The 17,721-nt window shown below is 37.6% G+C and overlaps 1 long non-coding RNA gene across 1 annotated transcript; it reads left to right on the top strand.

Annotated features, from left to right (window-relative positions):
* Positions 1–17,138: 17,138 nt before the first annotated feature.
* Positions 17,139–17,721, top strand: LOC131628624 (uncharacterized). Its single transcript, XR_009291859.1, has 3 exons — positions 17,139–17,178; positions 17,268–17,363; positions 17,448–17,721. It is a non-coding gene; the product is annotated as an uncharacterized LOC131628624 (long non-coding RNA).

Here is a 17,721-nt window from a genome sequence, read left to right as displayed (position 1 = left end):
AGGGTCATCGTTTGCTAAGATACCTCTACATTCGAGGGACACGACCATTATTCGTAAGGCAACCAAAGAGGAGCGTACCCTAGGGGTGAGTGTGTGAACAGTAAAATGAGTGTGTTAGATTCAGATATTTTTATCTTGAGTTAAGGTTAGCTAACGTCCAATTAATTAATCTTGCCATACACACCCTAATTACTAACAGTTGAATATGTAAAAAAAATAAAGTGCAGAATGTAAAGTTCCTACGCTATTACATGGCTTCGGGACAGTTACATAATAAGAGGTGCGGAAAATAAACCTAATTACTATTACAAACCAAATGAAAGTTAAAGCGAAAATTAAAAGATAATATATACAAAGATCAATGAATGATAATTGTCCATGAAATAGTCCAATGTTCAATGGTACCTCGCAATCAAAATAAATTATTAGTAATGAGAACATAAAATAAAAAAGTAAATATGGATCAAAATGACAAAGAAATCTAAAGTTAAAAATAAAGAGAAAATTAAATAAATATTTTTATATTTTAACATTATATATTTTTGGATACTTTATGAAAATAAAGTAATAAAACCAACGAGACATATTTTGTATTTTTGTTAAAGTAAAATATTTTTGTTATGTCATTTCAATAAATTAACTAAGAATACTAATTAAAAGAGAGATAAATCGTAAAAGGTTAATTAAATTACATAATTAAAAGAAGTTAACAAACAGAACCTAAGAGGTAAAATTAGTGGACCCAATAAAAAAGACTAAAGCTCAAAATAAAATCCAATCATCTAAACTCTAATTATTAAATCAAATGATAAACAAACAACCACAAAAAAAAAAAATAATTAAAGAATTGAAAAAAAGTGATTTGTATAATGGAGACAACGTTTCCTTTTTATCAGTTCACAAAAACTAATTTTGCATTTTTCTATTCCATTCAATTGACCAATTGGATCATGGCATGTGTTAGTTTTTTAATTTAAAAAAATAACATAAAAAAAATTATAATGCATTCAGTACAAACACAACAAATGATTCCTTTCTCCTTGTTAATTTTCAACGTAAACCCAGAGAGAAATCTTCCACTCCAACAATAACAAACAATAACAAGCTGCAACAATCATGTTTCAAGTTCAAAAATTCAAGACAGAAAAGAAAAGAAACGAGATTACCCAATGGATCTCGGTGGCGGTTCATCGGAGACCGGAGAGGCGAGGATGCGCGGATCCGGTGGCTGGGAGGGCTTCACGTGCGATTGTCAGCCGTTTGCGACGGCGGTGAGATAACGGTGTTGCATCGGGGTTGTGTGGCTATCGACCGGAGGTGCTGGTGGCGCGGTTGAACGTCGGTCCGATTTGTACGGCGGATCTGAGATTCGTATGGTGTCGAGCATGGATCCGATGAGCAATCGGAAGCTTCGCTGTTGTGTGACTGCACCTTGATGCAGCGGTGATGTCCCGCGTATGCGTCGGATTCGGAGACAGATGCACGGGTTTGGGTGACTCCGATTAGAAGCTTGCAGACCGGTTTTTTACGTTCTTAATTTCTCGTTTCAACCAGAACCTGCAACAAAAACAAAACAACAATAGGAACAGAGATGATTTATTTCTTATTATTTTCTTGTTTTCTTTGATATGCCATGGTGAGGGATGTGTATGTTTAGAGGGCTGAATTTTGTGGTGATGGTTCTTATTTCAAAGAGATTTTTACTGTGCAAACAAATTGGTAGAGAGTTTTGTAAAAGAAGATTTTTAAGAAAGTATATGCAAAGTGAAGAACGTTAGTGTAAGTTTAGGGGTGAAAAATAGAGATGGTGTGGTTTGTTTAGAGATGGTTCTTGTTAGAAAAAGCTATATGACAAAAACAAGATTTTTCGAAAAAAGGTTTTCTATGTGGTTCCATAAAAAAATGTGTGCAGTATGTTTAAGGTTAGAAAGCTTGTTTGAGAAATTGGTGGTAAGGGTTTGTACGTGGTCGAGAGTGACGGTGGAGGAATGAGGGTTGTTAGTCGGTTACTGTACGGAGTCAGTCCTCCAAAATTAGGATTATTGGTTCCTATTTATACATGAAAATTAGGTCTACTAATAATGGAAAATAATTTGAAATCAATAAAATTAAAATCAGAGTTTAATCGATTTGATTCTTGCTAGAAATAGAAGGATTATATCAGAAAATACATTGATTCTAATCTTGCTGGAAAAGTAAGAATAAATTGCCATTAATATTTTTTTTCTTATTTCTATGTTTTTTTGATTTTTTTTATGAATAAAAAATAAATATTGAAAAAAATATTTAAAAAAACTTAAATAATAAATACGAAAATAACATTTAAATATTAAAAAACTTTTTTTTTTTGATTTTTTTTTTTAATAAAAAGTGAAATAAAGTTAGAATTAAATAACGGAAAAATGTTAGAAGTGGAATTCGAACCCGGAACCTCTCGCTCTTGTACCTTTTACCCTCGACACCTTACCAACTGTGATATGTCACTTAATCGAAATAAAATGACATTTGTAATTATACGAGGGCAAATTTTGGGGTACAACAGCTGCCCCTGTTCAATCTTCTTAAACCTGAAGAGGTAGATTGGCTTATTTGCCTATCGTGATCTGAAGGTGGAAGAGGATTGAACACTAAAGTACCCAGAAATTTGCCCTTGCTGATGCAGGACTTATGCCGGAGATGGGCTTAAAGATGCCCATCCAGGTGTTGATAGAGTGTTGTCGGAGATAGGCTTAAAGATGCCATCTAAAACAAGTATCTTTCAGAATGTCAAAATTGGTCATACACTAGACCGTGTCTGAAGATATCTGAAGAAGTGTATATCAGAAGGAGGAATCAGAATGAGTCGTGCATTAGACTACATTTGAAGGAGTGAATAACCTAACGTGTCATTTATCATACTGTATTCGAAGAAGAATGCCAGAATAGATCTTTCATTGGACCATATCCGAAGAAGAATATTAGAACGAGTCATGGATTAGCTTAAATCTGATGGAAAGTGTCAGAACGAGTCATACATTAGACCATATCTGAAGGAGCATGTCAGAACGAGTCATCCACTAGACCATATCTGGAGAAAAATGTCAGAACGGGTCATACATTAGACCATATCGGAAGTAAAATGTCAGAACGGGTCATACATTAGACCATATCTGAAGAAAGTGTCAGAACGAGTCATACATTAGACCATATCTGAAGGAGGATACCAGAACGAGCCATACATTAGACCATATCCAATAGAGAATGCTTGCTTGTTAGAGTTGATTAGTTGTTTAATGAGGTTTGGAAGGTAAAGAATCGTCAGAATGAATCTTCGGCTTGATTATATCTGAGTTGTCAGAAGTCGGGGTTTGAGCTTCCGGAATGTATATCCGATAAAAATGTTTCAGAAGCCTGGAGATCAAGCTTCCAGAATGTGCATCTGATGGAGGATCTCAGAATATCCGGGGTTCATGCTTCTGGAATGTATATTTTATAGAGAGTTTCAGAACACCCGGGGTTCAGGCTTCTGGAACGTTTCTGGCGTAGAATTCAAATCATCCGGGGTTCAGGCTTCCGGAACATATCTGGCGTAGATTTCAGAACATCCGGGGTTCAGGCTTCCGGAACGTTTCTGGCGTAGATTTCAGAACATCCGGGGTTCAGGCTTCCGGAACGTTTCTGGCGTAGATTTCAGATCATCCGGGGTTCAGGCTTCCGGAACATATCTTTCGTAGAACATCAGAACGAGTTATTCATTACCATATCTGAAAAGGAATACCAGAACGGGTCGTACATTAGACCATATCTGGAAGTAGGACATCAGAACGAGTTATTCATTAAACCATATCTGAAGAGGAATACCAGAACGGGTCGTACATTAGACCATATCTGAAAGAGCCATACTTTAGGCTGTATTTAATTTTGTTGACGATAGTTGCCTGACCGATTGGTCGACCTGAAAGATAAAGTTGGTTTTATGCAATGTCATGATGTATGTAATGTATGTTTTTGAAATGAATGAGACTATTATGCATATGCCATGTATGATGTATGAATGCAAATGTTGTTAATGATGACAGTAAATTGTATCAGTGTTTTGCGGGGAAAATAAATCCCCGAGTGTTCAGTGCCTTTGAGGTATTATTTGAATCTCGACTTGACTGCCCCAGATGAATTGGACAATAAAATGTCATGCCCCTTGTACACATTGGCGTTTTAACCAAATGAGTCATTTGTAGAAAAAATTTCTGCTTTTGACGTGCTTTTGAAGCGACTTTGTCTGTCTGGAGGACTTTCTGAGTTCTGTGATACCACAAGCAACCTGCCCCCAGTATCATGAGTTTAGGAACGATGCCCCTGATTGATCAACACTTTTTGAGAGAGTCTTCGAGTCTTGACTTGATTGCCCCAGATATATGAATTCTTACTCAAAAAGGGTGTTCAACTTTTTTTGTGCCCCTAAGGGTGATCAGTATTTGAGATATTCTCGCTCGAATTCAACGGAGTTCTGAAGACAAATTGTCCCTTGGGAGGATTAAATTTTTCATCTTTAGTTCATGATGGAAGCTTTCCTGGTGTCAAGTACTTGTTCATATGCAAAGAATGTTTAGTATGAGAAATATAATTCTAATGCAAAGTGCATGTTTGTCTTGAAGTTTTTTTTTTTTAAAAGAAAAAATTTTTTTTTGAAAGGATGTCAAAACATCAATTTTTGTGAAAGATGGTGTGATACCAACTCAAACGTTTTAGCAAAACTCCCAGGAGTCGGTTTACCGTATTCTCGTTTACAGTATGCTTTCGAATTAACCCTGCTTCAATTAGGACTTTTGAGGGTTGTAGCGTGGCCAGGTTCATGGTTTTAGAAAAAAAAGGATTTTTAGGCTCAAAATTTATTGGTGCCCACCCCCTTCGTGATGTTCTCCAACCTAAGTTCAGTTAACTTGACGCGAGCATTCATCCTTCAAGAGGAGCTTGAGACGTACGATTGAGGAGTTGATGAGGTGTTTGGACATGGCAGTCACTTACCTTTTATTCTTGGTGTATGATCACACGATCTTGTATTTATAGGCACACGAATTTGCCCCTTTTGTTGAGGATCTTTTTTTTGTTTCCCTAACTTTTGCCTGGACAAATTCTTTTGAATTCCGAGTTTGAAGTCCGGCGGGATGCCCTAACTTTTGCCTAAGTCACTTGTTTTCAAGTTTGTTGACTTAGCGGGCTTTCTTTTCTTTTTTTTTCTTTTTCCGTTCTTTTCTTTTTTGAACAGGTCGTATGACCCTAAGATGTCTTTGATTCGTTGAAAAGACTGTGACTGCCTCATTTCTTGGTTGACGAGGGATAACCATTGTGGTATCGTCATATTTTGACCTCCTAATGCGAGGGATAACCATTTTGTTTTTTACTGTCCTCAACCTTTTGAAGGATAACCATTGTTGTATCCTTAGATGTGCACTCCTGGTGAATTTTGAATGCTCGATCAGATTAACTGAACACTACCCGGCCCCTGGGTTAAATGTGAGGGTTTTTTCGTATAGAAAAGAAACTCCTACTTCAAGGCTCAAAAGGGGTTGGCAAGGGATTAACTTCCTTATATCTCCAGTGTTTGGGAATCTGAAACAATGCCTGTACATCATCAACAGGGTTTTACTCGAAAGCACACCATTTGAGATTATTGGTATTATGTGTTCGTCATTCTCCCTTCAGAGTCATCATGCTTTATCATTGAGAGTTTGGTATCACAAGCAAATAAGAACATATTAGAGCGAGAGCGAATGAATTTTTTCAAGACAAACACATCCAATGCATCGTTATTATAGTTCAAAAACACACAAGTATTGCATATAGACAGTATTAACAAGAACAAGAAAGATTACGCATGAAAATGCATGAGAAATTACGAATTGCCAACATTGAGGAGATTTTCTCCGTATGGACTTATTGCTTCAGAAGATCCGTTGAGTCAAAGGAGAACTTCAAATCTGGCACGCAGGTGTGAATGTGATAGCCTTTGCATCAATCAGGTCTTGAGCCTTGCCTCTGAACGGATGACAATCATCAATCGAATGGCCAAGTGCCCCAGTGTGGAAAATAAACCTGGCGTTTGTATTTGAAACTGCAGATTACTTCTATGGAGAAGATTCCGACGAAGCCACACAGGAGTTGTAAATATCTAGCTTTAGGGATTTGAGGAAGAAGATGAGAAACTCGTTGTCTGGAAACAATTTTGTTGAAGAACTTCGACTTCCATCTTTGAACGCCCTTCTTTAAGAATCAAGCTCACCATATCCAGTGGGTCATAGCCTCTGATTTAGGGTACGGTACTTTTGAGTTTGAAGGCATCTGGCTAGAGGAAAATAAATCCTCTTGCCCCTTGATAGGAATCTGGCTCTTGATGATGGCACCTGGAATTGTGCACCCAAAATACTTGAGATCCTTGAGTTAGGTGATGAGGACGAGTAGGTCCTACAAAGAGCTCAAGTTGTTAGCGTGCACACAAATCCTGCAAGGAAACCAAACGGTTAGGGTATAAACAAAACTTGCAAGGAAACCAAACGGTTAGATAATAAATACAAACAAGTCACACAAGTATCCTTAGGTTTAAAGGATAGCGTGAAGTTCGTAGGTAAGTACCCTCCCCACTGAAGTTTAGTTGGCTCAACCTGTCCTATAAAAGATCGGGTTCTAGGGAGCTCATATCATTGACCTTTCTCGAAGGCGCTTATCTCAGTTCGGCGATCGAATCACCAACCGAAAAGGTCCCGAAAGTCCAGTCCATATGAGTGTAGCTTCGAGTATCAACCAACTTCAGTCGGAACCAAAGCCAGCCATCTCGCTACTTTCTAATAGGCCAAAGTCAAGTTCAACTAAGGTTCTAAGGGCAGATTAGTGCTTAATGACACCACGCAGTAGCCAAGTGTTTCCTCAAGTCGGATCCCAAGGAACACCAGGACAAACCAATGTGTCACACTAACGATAGCCACCATATCAACCACATCAGTATACGCTGTGCAGTTTCCTTGGTCTCATGCCATTTACCTAAGGAACTCCGATCCGGGTTAGGATCTTTCACACAAGTAAACCCAAACAAAACCCTTTAAAATAAAGCAAATAAAACAATCATTTGAAAAAATTTAAAATGAACTAAGCCCTAAGGTAAACCCCTCTTAAAAAATATCCCCAGCAGAGTCGCCAGTTCTGTAACTCGGTGAACTGACTTTTATTTTTATTTCGCAAACAATGTTGCGGTGAGCATGAGTCGCCACCGACTTTTATTTTGTCCAATGTTAGGAAAGGTAAAAAGTACAGAAAAAGACCTTTTTTGAAAGAAAACGGGCTCGGGGGTAAGTTATGAAAAGGGAAGGTGCAAGCACCCCTTTTCATCCGTAGTTATCTACGGGCTCTTAACTTGCTTAGCTCATATTATTTGTTTGTTTTGAAAGGAGCATAAGGACTTTAGCGTAAATGCGTAGCCTTAGTTTTTTTGAAATGATATTGAAAAGATATTTTTATTGAGCTAGGTAGTTTAAGAGCACTACCCTATTTGACTGGTCTTTTTATGTAAATTTTAAAGTTCCCAGGACTATCCATACTATATGGGAGTAGGTAGTCCCTGTTATATTGGACGTGCGGGTCATCGAAGGGTCATCGTATGGTCGTTGAAGGCAACAAGTAGAGGAACCTTAGCATTCTAGCGGGACTATCATCATTTTCCGAAGGGACTCCGAGGGACAAGATCTTTTACCGTAGGCAACAATCGAGGATCATCGAGGGACTAAGATCTTTTCTATGATGATATTTTCAAGGGTCATCGTTTGCTAAGATACCTCTACATTCGAGGGACACGACCATTATTCGTAAGGCAACCAAAGAGGAGCGTACCCTAGGGGTGAGTGTGTGAACAGTAAAATGAGTGTGTTAGATTCAGATATTTTTATCTTGAGTTAAGGTTAGCTAACGTCCAATTAATTAATCTTGCCATACACACCCTAATTACTAACAGTTGAATATGTAAAAAAAATAAAGTGCAGAATGTAAAGTTCCTACGCTATTACATGGCTTCGGGACAGTTACATAATAAGAGGTGCGGAAAATAAACCTAATTACTATTACAAACCAAATGAAAGTTAAAGCGAAAATTAAAAGATAATATATACAAAGATCAATGAATGATAATTGTCCATGAAATAGTCCAATGTTCAATGGTACCTCGCAATCAAAATAAATTATTAGTAATGAGAACATAAAATAAAAAAGTAAATATGGATCAAAATGACAAAGAAATCTAAAGTTAAAAATAAAGAGAAAATTAAATAAATATTTTTATATTTTAACATTATATATTTTTGGATACTTTATGAAAATAAAGTAATAAAACCAACGAGACATATTTTGTATTTTTGTTAAAGTAAAATATTTTTGTTATGTCATTTCAATAAATTAACTAAGAATACTAATTAAAAGAGAGATAAATCGTAAAAGGTTAATTAAATTACATAATTAAAAGAAGTTAACAAACAGAACCTAAGAGGTAAAATTAGTGGACCCAATAAAAAAGACTAAAGCTCAAAATAAAATCCAATCATCTAAACTCTAATTATTAAATCAAATGATAAACAAACAACCACAAAAAAAAAAAATAATTAAAGAATTGAAAAAAAGTGATTTGTATAATGGAGACAACGTTTCCTTTTTATCAGTTCACAAAAACTAATTTTGCATTTTTCTATTCCATTCAATTGACCAATTGGATCATGGCATGTGTTAGTTTTTTAATTTAAAAAAATAACATAAAAAAAATTATAATGCATTCAGTACAAACACAACAAATGATTCCTTTCTCCTTGTTAATTTTCAACGTAAACCCAGAGAGAAATCTTCCACTCCAACAATAACAAACAATAACAAGCTGCAACAATCATGTTTCAAGTTCAAAAATTCAAGACAGAAAAGAAAAGAAACGAGATTACCCAATGGATCTCGGTGGCGGTTCATCGGAGACCGGAGAGGCGAGGATGCGCGGATCCGGTGGCTGGGAGGGCTTCACGTGCGATTGTCAGCCGTTTGCGACGGCGGTGAGATAACGGTGTTGCATCGGGGTTGTGTGGCTATCGACCGGAGGTGCTGGTGGCGCGGTTGAACGTCGGTCCGATTTGTACGGCGGATCTGAGATTCGTATGGTGTCGAGCATGGATCCGATGAGCAATCGGAAGCTTCGCTGTTGTGTGACTGCACCTTGATGCAGCGGTGATGTCCCGCGTATGCGTCGGATTCGGAGACAGATGCACGGGTTTGGGTGACTCCGATTAGAAGCTTGCAGACCGGTTTTTTACGTTCTTAATTTCTCGTTTCAACCAGAACCTGCAACAAAAACAAAACAACAATAGGAACAGAGATGATTTATTTCTTATTATTTTCTTGTTTTCTTTGATATGCCATGGTGAGGGATGTGTATGTTTAGAGGGCTGAATTTTGTGGTGATGGTTCTTATTTCAAAGAGATTTTTACTGTGCAAACAAATTGGTAGAGAGTTTTGTAAAAGAAGATTTTTAAGAAAGTATATGCAAAGTGAAGAACGTTAGTGTAAGTTTAGGGGTGAAAAATAGAGATGGTGTGGTTTGTTTAGAGATGGTTCTTGTTAGAAAAAGCTATATGACAAAAACAAGATTTTTCGAAAAAAGGTTTTCTATGTGGTTCCATAAAAAAATGTGTGCAGTATGTTTAAGGTTAGAAAGCTTGTTTGAGAAATTGGTGGTAAGGGTTTGTACGTGGTCGAGAGTGACGGTGGAGGAATGAGGGTTGTTAGTCGGTTACTGTACGGAGTCAGTCCTCCAAAATTAGGATTATTGGTTCCTATTTATACATGAAAATTAGGTCTACTAATAATGGAAAATAATTTGAAATCAATAAAATTAAAATCAGAGTTTAATCGATTTGATTCTTGCTAGAAATAGAAGGATTATATCAGAAAATACATTGATTCTAATCTTGCTGGAAAAGTAAGAATAAATTGCCATTAATATTTTTTTTCTTATTTCTATGTTTTTTTGATTTTTTTTATGAATAAAAAATAAATATTGAAAAATAAATATTTAAAAAAACTTAAATAATAAATACGAAAATAACATTTAAATATTAAAAAACTTTTTTTTTTTGATTTTTTTTTTTAATAAAAAGTGAAATAAAGTTAGAATTAAATAACGGAAAAATGTTAGAAGTGGGATTCGAACCCGGAACCTCTCGCTCTTGTACCTTTTACCCTCGACACCTTACCAACTGTGATATGTCACTTAATCGAAATAAAATGACATTTGTAATTATACGAGGGCAAATTTTGGGGTACAACACCAAACCCTGATGACTTTGGCGCTGTAAGGATCGTTGTCCATGAGAGTCCTCAAAAGGAGGTGAGTCGTCATGTTGAAGCTGTTGTCGTCAAAGGTTTCACCAGAGTTGTTACATCTCATCAAGTTGGAGATGGTGGAAGGAGTGATTCTGATTTGGGCATGTCGAACCTCAGAAACTATAGTAGTTCTACCCTCTGGATATATGCGTAGAGACGCAAACATCCAGAAGTCTGCCAGCATGTTAGGATAAACAGGTCCCTCCAAGATTTCATAATAGAAATCGAGTTCTTGATTGGCAAAGAGAGCACTGATGCTGATGAAGTTTTCATCAAACTCTTCTTCAGAGAGTTTGAACTCCTTTTTTATGCAAGCTCTGATGTTGTTGTAAGTAAGAGGTTGCGCCATGTGAAGAAAGAAAGGTTGAAAAGGTTGTTCTTTTTAAGACTCTGTGTTTTTTGAGAAAACGGAGGAAGAGAAACAAAGTTCTGAGCAGAAGGTTTCAAGCAAGTATGAAAGAATAAGTGTGATGCTAATCCTTTATATAGACCTGGGGCAATAGAGGGACGGTTTAATTGTAATGATTGATTAGACTGCGTTTGGTATTCCAAAGAGGAGTTATGGCTTCCGCCGTTTCCCGCTCTGGGAAGTTGAAATGTAATCATGAGAAACTGATGCACGCACGTCTTAAAAGAGACGTTTTGAAGGAAGTGACGTCATCTCTTAAATGATGGTTACGGCCAAGGGAGTGGAAACGTCAAGTCTAGACTAAAAGGAGTGCGAAGGATAGTCAGGTCACGTGCTTGCATTTAGTAAGATTACTGTGACAATTAAATATATTTTTGGCAAGATTTGAAGAATTGCTAAAGTGTTACACATGATCATTGCAAAATGAAATAGAGTATGTAAACTGGCAAACAAAAGGTCTACATAGATATATTCCTGGTGGAATTCGATTACAAGATAAATCAATGTGCATTATAGAAAAGTCATTACAAGATTCGAAGGGACTAATTAAAATCTCCAGGAAGAGTGTCTTTTATCTTCGAATACTGAATCTCCCAGGAAGACATGCAAAGTTCAATCAAAGCCCGTTATTTCTTCAGTTCGTTAATTTCGGGAACTAGTTTTTGTGCAGCTTCGAAATGCTGGATTCCTAAACGCGCAACTTCAGTCAATTCCTGCTCACTGGACTGTTGAATGGTTGCCTTACGAGATTCAACCTCCATTATCTTTTCTTCAAGTTGGACAATTTTCTGTTTCCAGGATTGGATACTCCGCTCACATTCATCATACTCTTTTTGTTTCTCTGAGCGTTTAAGCTTGAGAGCATCACCTTTCTTCGACGCATCAGTAGCGGCTTTCCAAGATGAACTATGAGAAGCCACCTTCATAGTAAGTTGTTCCTCAATATTGCAACGTCGAAGAATGTTTGATTGAAGTTGTTCGATCAGAGAGCCCAGCAAAACAATCACCTCTGAGACTTCTTTCGAAACCAGAAGTAGATCCACCTTTTTCAGAAGTTGATTCAAGCTATGACTTTTGGTAGGATCCTTGCTGAGAATTTCGACGAGGTTGGTTTCGAAGAACTTTTCCTTGATCTGATGAAGAAGGTTAGAAGTATCCTCTTTGTCACCAGATTCTGGCTGGACAGCTGGAGAAGTTTCGAGCTCAGAAGGCGAAATGTTATCAGTATCTATCATAGCCTTGAGGAAGCTAAGAGGATCAGTTTGTTTAAGCTGCTCCAATTCTGAAGGAGTGGGCTTTGCTGGGGCAGGCGTCGAAGTAGTTTCAGGAGAAACTATGGTCCCAAAAGGTGTAGTTTCATGAGGAACTACTGTGGTTAGCTTGGAGGTTTCTTCCATAACATCTTGTTCAGATAAAGAATCCTCACTACCAGTTGGATGACCAGCTGCATTGTGGCTACCTGAACATTGTTGATCTGCTTTTTCGCTCTTGTGAGTAGGGGGAGAATCATCAGTTGAATGGCTTTCTTCCACTGGCATGTTAGGAATGATGGTCGCTAAAGGCTGAGCATCTTCGACAACTGGTGAAAGCACGTGAGATTTGTCTGCATTAAGTAATTAGAACACATTATGATGGGAAGATTGCAAGAAATCTGTTTGTCATAAAAAAAATGTACACACTACCTTGGAGACTATCAAGGTCGATGGTAAGGTTGAAGGCTTTGAGATCAGAAGTGGCTGTGCCAGCATCATCCTACAACCATAAGGTAAAATGTTAACTTAATTGTTTAAGTTAAAATTTATAGATATGATTATGTTGTGAGATCCAAATACCTTGGTTGGAATGTTATCTGGACTCGAGTTGTGGCTCTCCACAACAAGAACGTTACTACCACCTTTCAAAGGTGATTCTTCGGAAGATACCTTATCAGCCGGTGAAGGAATCTTCGAAGAACCAGACCCCTTTTCTTTGCCCGAAGGAGTGACAGTCTTCTGTCTTTTCTTGTGTCCTTGCCTGGTGCGAGGAGGAGATTTGTCTTCATTATCTGAAACAACGGTTTGAGGATCTTTTCGCTTCGAGTGCACCGGAGGTTTCAAGGTCTGAAGAATATGAATTGAGCAAAGTAAGTACTATCCACAGAAATATACCAATTGGAATATAAAATGCGTATATACCGTGGGTTTCTTGCCAGTCGTGGTAGAATCACTCCTACTTGCCTTGTTGCTCTTCGAAACTCCAGAGTCCTTTTGTACAGCGGCTTCTTTGATCTTTCTCTTTCGAGCTATGGCTGTAGTTGAAACTGGAATCAGTATTTCAGCCAAAAGAAAGAAAAGTTAGTCGAAAGTTGTCTAAACCCAAACCTTCAGGTATTGGAGTCAAGACACGAACATGTTCAAGATCAATATGAAGGTGTCCTTTGAAAGTATCCAGGGTATGCTTAGTCGGGACCACTCATTCAGCGCGTTTTTTAGTGCTTTCCTGAAGAATTTTAAAAGCGTTCCCACACACGAACCAGTCTGGGAAAGGAGGGCTTAAAGCCACACCAAAATCAGCACTTGGCAGTGGAGCGAATTTCGGAGGATTAAGTTTGAAAGCCACTTCATAACGTAGTTCTGGTTGAACAGACGAGGGCAGTTTCAACTTATCCAGTTTAGCAGAAAACTTTTCGCGCAAAATGATTGCAACTTCACGAACGGTCCGACTAAGATCATCAGGCCTGTAAATGGTTTCAAAGAATTTTTGAAAGGCTTGTATTTCTTTAATATGAGTCGAAGTACCTTTGTGAAATTTTTCCTGCACATCATCAAAAGCTTCAGTTAGTTCGCGAGTAAGGCTCTCAGCATCGAAGATTTGCATGGTGTAGTAATCTGTCCACCATTGTTGGAAATCTGGAGTAGAATAAAAGGCAGGTTCGAAAGGAATAGGAGAGAGATTGGTAACACCAGTGTATCTGGCGATTTTTGATTCACACTCATCTTCGGTTAGATACAAAGTATGTAGACACATATGGTTCCTTTTCTCATACAGACATTTGGGTTTTATTTGAACCAATCCAAATTGTCTCGACACCAAATTTGGTTGGTAGCAGAGAAGAACACATTGGCCTTTGGAGGGTCGAAGACGGTGATAGAACAGCCTTGGGGTAAGAAAAGCTTCCCAATTAATTACAGATTCAGTCTGTTGATCTGGGGACGTCGCTGGAAACCTTCGAGTGAACCATTCAGAACCCATTGTCCTTTGTACAAATGGAGCCATTGAAGGGCTAAATTGATCACACTGAGCAAACATCATGACATATGCTAAAAAGTGTTCACGAAGCTTCCCAGTATCTTCTTTAGGAGTTAGCGAAGCCAACCTGGTCCCTTCTACAGTTCGATTTTTAATATTTGGATCTTCTTCGTTCACAACACCTCGAAATGGGAGGTGAGCTTCGAAAGTAGCGTTAAGCCACAGTTGCAAAAACCAGAAAGGACCAGCAAAGAGCAGGGATCCTGATTCATAATTCTTAACAAGGTCTGTTGCTTCACCTAGGTTCTCATAGAGAAACCCTAGAATTAACTGGCTTAGGTTCAGTTGTGTTCCAGCGTGTAGTTGATTGGCCATACAAAGATACCTCTTTGCTACCTGTATGGACCTAGAGCAGAAAACGCACCTCGAAAGCCATAAGGCTAAGAAAGCAATATGCTCTTCGTCCGAAAACGTACCTCATTGTTTTCGTCATGATATTGTTGAATGAACGCAGTGTAAGTAACTGTTGCTTCGCTGAAATTAATGGTATCGGTATCCATGACATTGGGGTCAAAGGTCTCTCCGGTTGGTCGAAGCCCCGTGATAGCAGCTATGTCGAAAAGGGTGGGGGTGACCATTCCACACGGGAGATGAAAAGTGTTGTGGGAAGCGTCCCAAAAATGAACTGATGCTACTAACATGGTTTGGTTGTATTCTAAACCAGTTTTGGACAGTTGGATTAAATCATAAATGCCCAATTGTTTCCAGAAAGAAGCCTTGTGTTTCTCTACTCTTGTTAGCCAGGCATAATACAGTTCAGGGTCTTTTGCTAAAGGAATTGACCTAAAAACTCTCAAAAAATTGGTTATATAGTTTAACCTAATTTTCTCTAGGGCTGAAGGGGTTACGGTCGAAGTGTCTTCTGCACTATCAGGATCTGCTAAGATAGGACGGCCATCTTCATCTATTTTGTTCTTACTAACTAAAGGCCTAGTTTTATAATAAGCAGGAAAGAATTTATTCAGAGAAGAGTTAGTTTCTCCTGGTAAAGGACCCATGAAGGCATGAGTTTTTCCAGAAAGTTCAAAGGGAATGATTACCTGAGAAGCATAAATGGCGCGCACTTCTGCAGTATTTGGGTTTGGTATGTATTCTTGATCCCCCATCTGTGTAGATTTCTGAAGTCTCAAAGCAGGTTGAAGAACGTTTGAAGAAGACGCCATGAGTAAGTTTGATTTGAGAAATGGGTTTGAATGGAACCAGAGACGTTCTTTTCTGTGGAAAGAATGAGGAAATAAAGGTGAAAGTTATATGAGAGTATGAGTTCAGGTATTTAAAGGTTTAACGGAAACCCTTTCAAATCTTTTTGGTAAAAAACCAAGAGACACGCGGCAGACGTTGATTTAATCCAACGGCGGTCGAATAGTTATTAGCTTTACTCCTAGTATGTAGGAGTAATGATCAGGAAGTAAGACCAGAACGTGGGAATGTAAGTTATGAGTAGACATCTATGAAAATGACAAGACGTTTTGGAAACAGAGTCATAAATGATTATGACGTCAGTCAATGATCTTGGAACTCTAAAACGAAATCTTATTACAACAAGAAACGCCTATTTCTCTTGTTTTTTGAAACAGGCATTTATTGGGGGCAATTTGTTAGCTGAAGATTTCGTTTGGAAAGAAATGTCCTTCGAAGGTCCGAAGTTCGAAGAAGGTGGTTACTGATGACCATCTTTGAAGATAGAGAATGGCTACTGATGGCCATGTTTCGAGAATGATGTTTAAGTTGAAACAAAGATAGTGAGCACCGAAGCTAAATTCGAGAAGAATGGTCTTTGAGACTTAGACGTTTTTGCGAAATATACAAAGTACTGAAGCTTAGCGTGTTTTCGTGGCATTCTCGATTATAATTGTGTTGCCACGCGTCGAAGGAGGATTCAGGCGGGATGATTTGAATTTCGAAACAGTTTATGTAACCGCATGAAGACAGATGGCATCCCTGGATTTTCTGTGGGCAACGTGGCATTAGATTAGTGTAGGACCATTAGGGTCGAAACTAGTATAAATAAGGATCTTAATGTTAGGATTCCGTGTGTTCATTTTGTACAAATCACTCACATATTGCTCAAGTATCAAGTGTTAAGAGAAAGAGTTCGCTGAGAAATGTACGTATGACACCAACACCAATTTAAATACATGTGTATTTTCCTTTATTCAAGTATCTTTCGATATTACAGCGTTTCATTTACTTTCTGTCATTTACATTCCTGCACTCTTTATTTTTATGTCATTTATCTTCGAAGCACTTAACTTTTCTGCACTTTAAGATTCTCGCACTTTTACAGTTTTGTCTTATGTTTTATCTTTAACTTACCTTTCGCTGATGTTATATTTACGTGTATAACAAGGTGATTGCTAATCTTTATTTATTTGATCAAGTACTTCTTATTTCAAGACCCACCAATCATAGAAATAATTCGAACTATCATGCATAACAACCTATTTGACTATGTCCTAGGATCAATCTAGTCGATCCTGCGAGTAACCAAATCATATTTATTATAGTTTGGAAGACTAGCGGTTGTTTACCGAAAATCACCGTAAACAGTATGATAGAGTGTTACGCGGGACTGCATTGTCAAACAGATTCCGTTTCGTGTCTTCTGCCCATTGCAGCGGAATGACAATTGCTACGGAACCAGAATTAGTTAGACAGCGCTTAGTCGATAGATTCCTGTCGACCGGCAATACAGAAAGTCTGATTCTTTGGGCGTATAATACCCCACCAGTAGGGTTAGTTTCTCATTCTTGGTTCATCTAATCTTTGTTTCTTTTGCATAGCAAAATTTTCATATAACCTATTGTTTTAATTTATAGAGCACACTGGTTGTTGCTTGCTATCAACCCTATAAGAGAAGTGGTATATTTTCTGAATTCGGTAGATGGTGAGTGGACCAATTATCCGGCTATGAAGACAATGATTGATACGTAAGTGGGATCGTTCTAAATATTCGTGTATATTTAGATATTTAATTATTTGTGAGATTGATCTAAATATATGCTTTTATATTTTTATTAGATCAATACAAGTGTTCCGAAGTCAACGAGATGCACAGGTATCCCGGACTAAATCAAACAACATTACTTGGATCAAAGTGCAGGTACATTAATTTTCACAATTTTGCTTATAATATTTATGCTACTTGATAAAACAAGACAATTATAAAATCTTATTTGTTTTTCTATGTAGTGTCCGATACAGCGAAACAGTTCAGATTGCGGATACTATGTTTTGAGGTTTATGAAAGAAATCCTTCAAGCGAATCAATTAGATATTCCAATCACGGTATGGATTTATAACTTAATTAGATAACTTCTTATAATTTATTACATTTAACTAAATCATTCATATTATGTTTTTGTTCTATAGTACTTTGACGACTTCTATGCTGCTTCTTACACGAGACTTAAGTTGGAAGAAATCAAAGAGGATTTGTGTCAATTTTATATTCATCAGCTACTCATGTAGGATTTGTGTCGATTTGAAGTATAATATTATAGTACTCTAGGATGGTTACTAACTTTGTTCATACTGTTGCCAATATTTGAAGTATAATATTGTTGATGTTACTGATTTAGTTTGTTTGACATGAGTTAGTTACATGTGAAACTTTCTGTATTCATACTTTACATGATTTAGTTTG

This window comes from Vicia villosa, unplaced genomic scaffold (assembly GCF_029867415.1).
Source record: "Vicia villosa cultivar HV-30 ecotype Madison, WI unplaced genomic scaffold, Vvil1.0 ctg.000469F_1_1, whole genome shotgun sequence".
Lineage (NCBI taxonomy): Eukaryota > Viridiplantae > Streptophyta > Magnoliopsida > Fabales > Fabaceae > Vicia > Vicia villosa.
The sequence above is the reverse complement of the archived record's forward strand: the minus strand, read 5'-3'. Positions and strand labels throughout refer to the sequence as shown.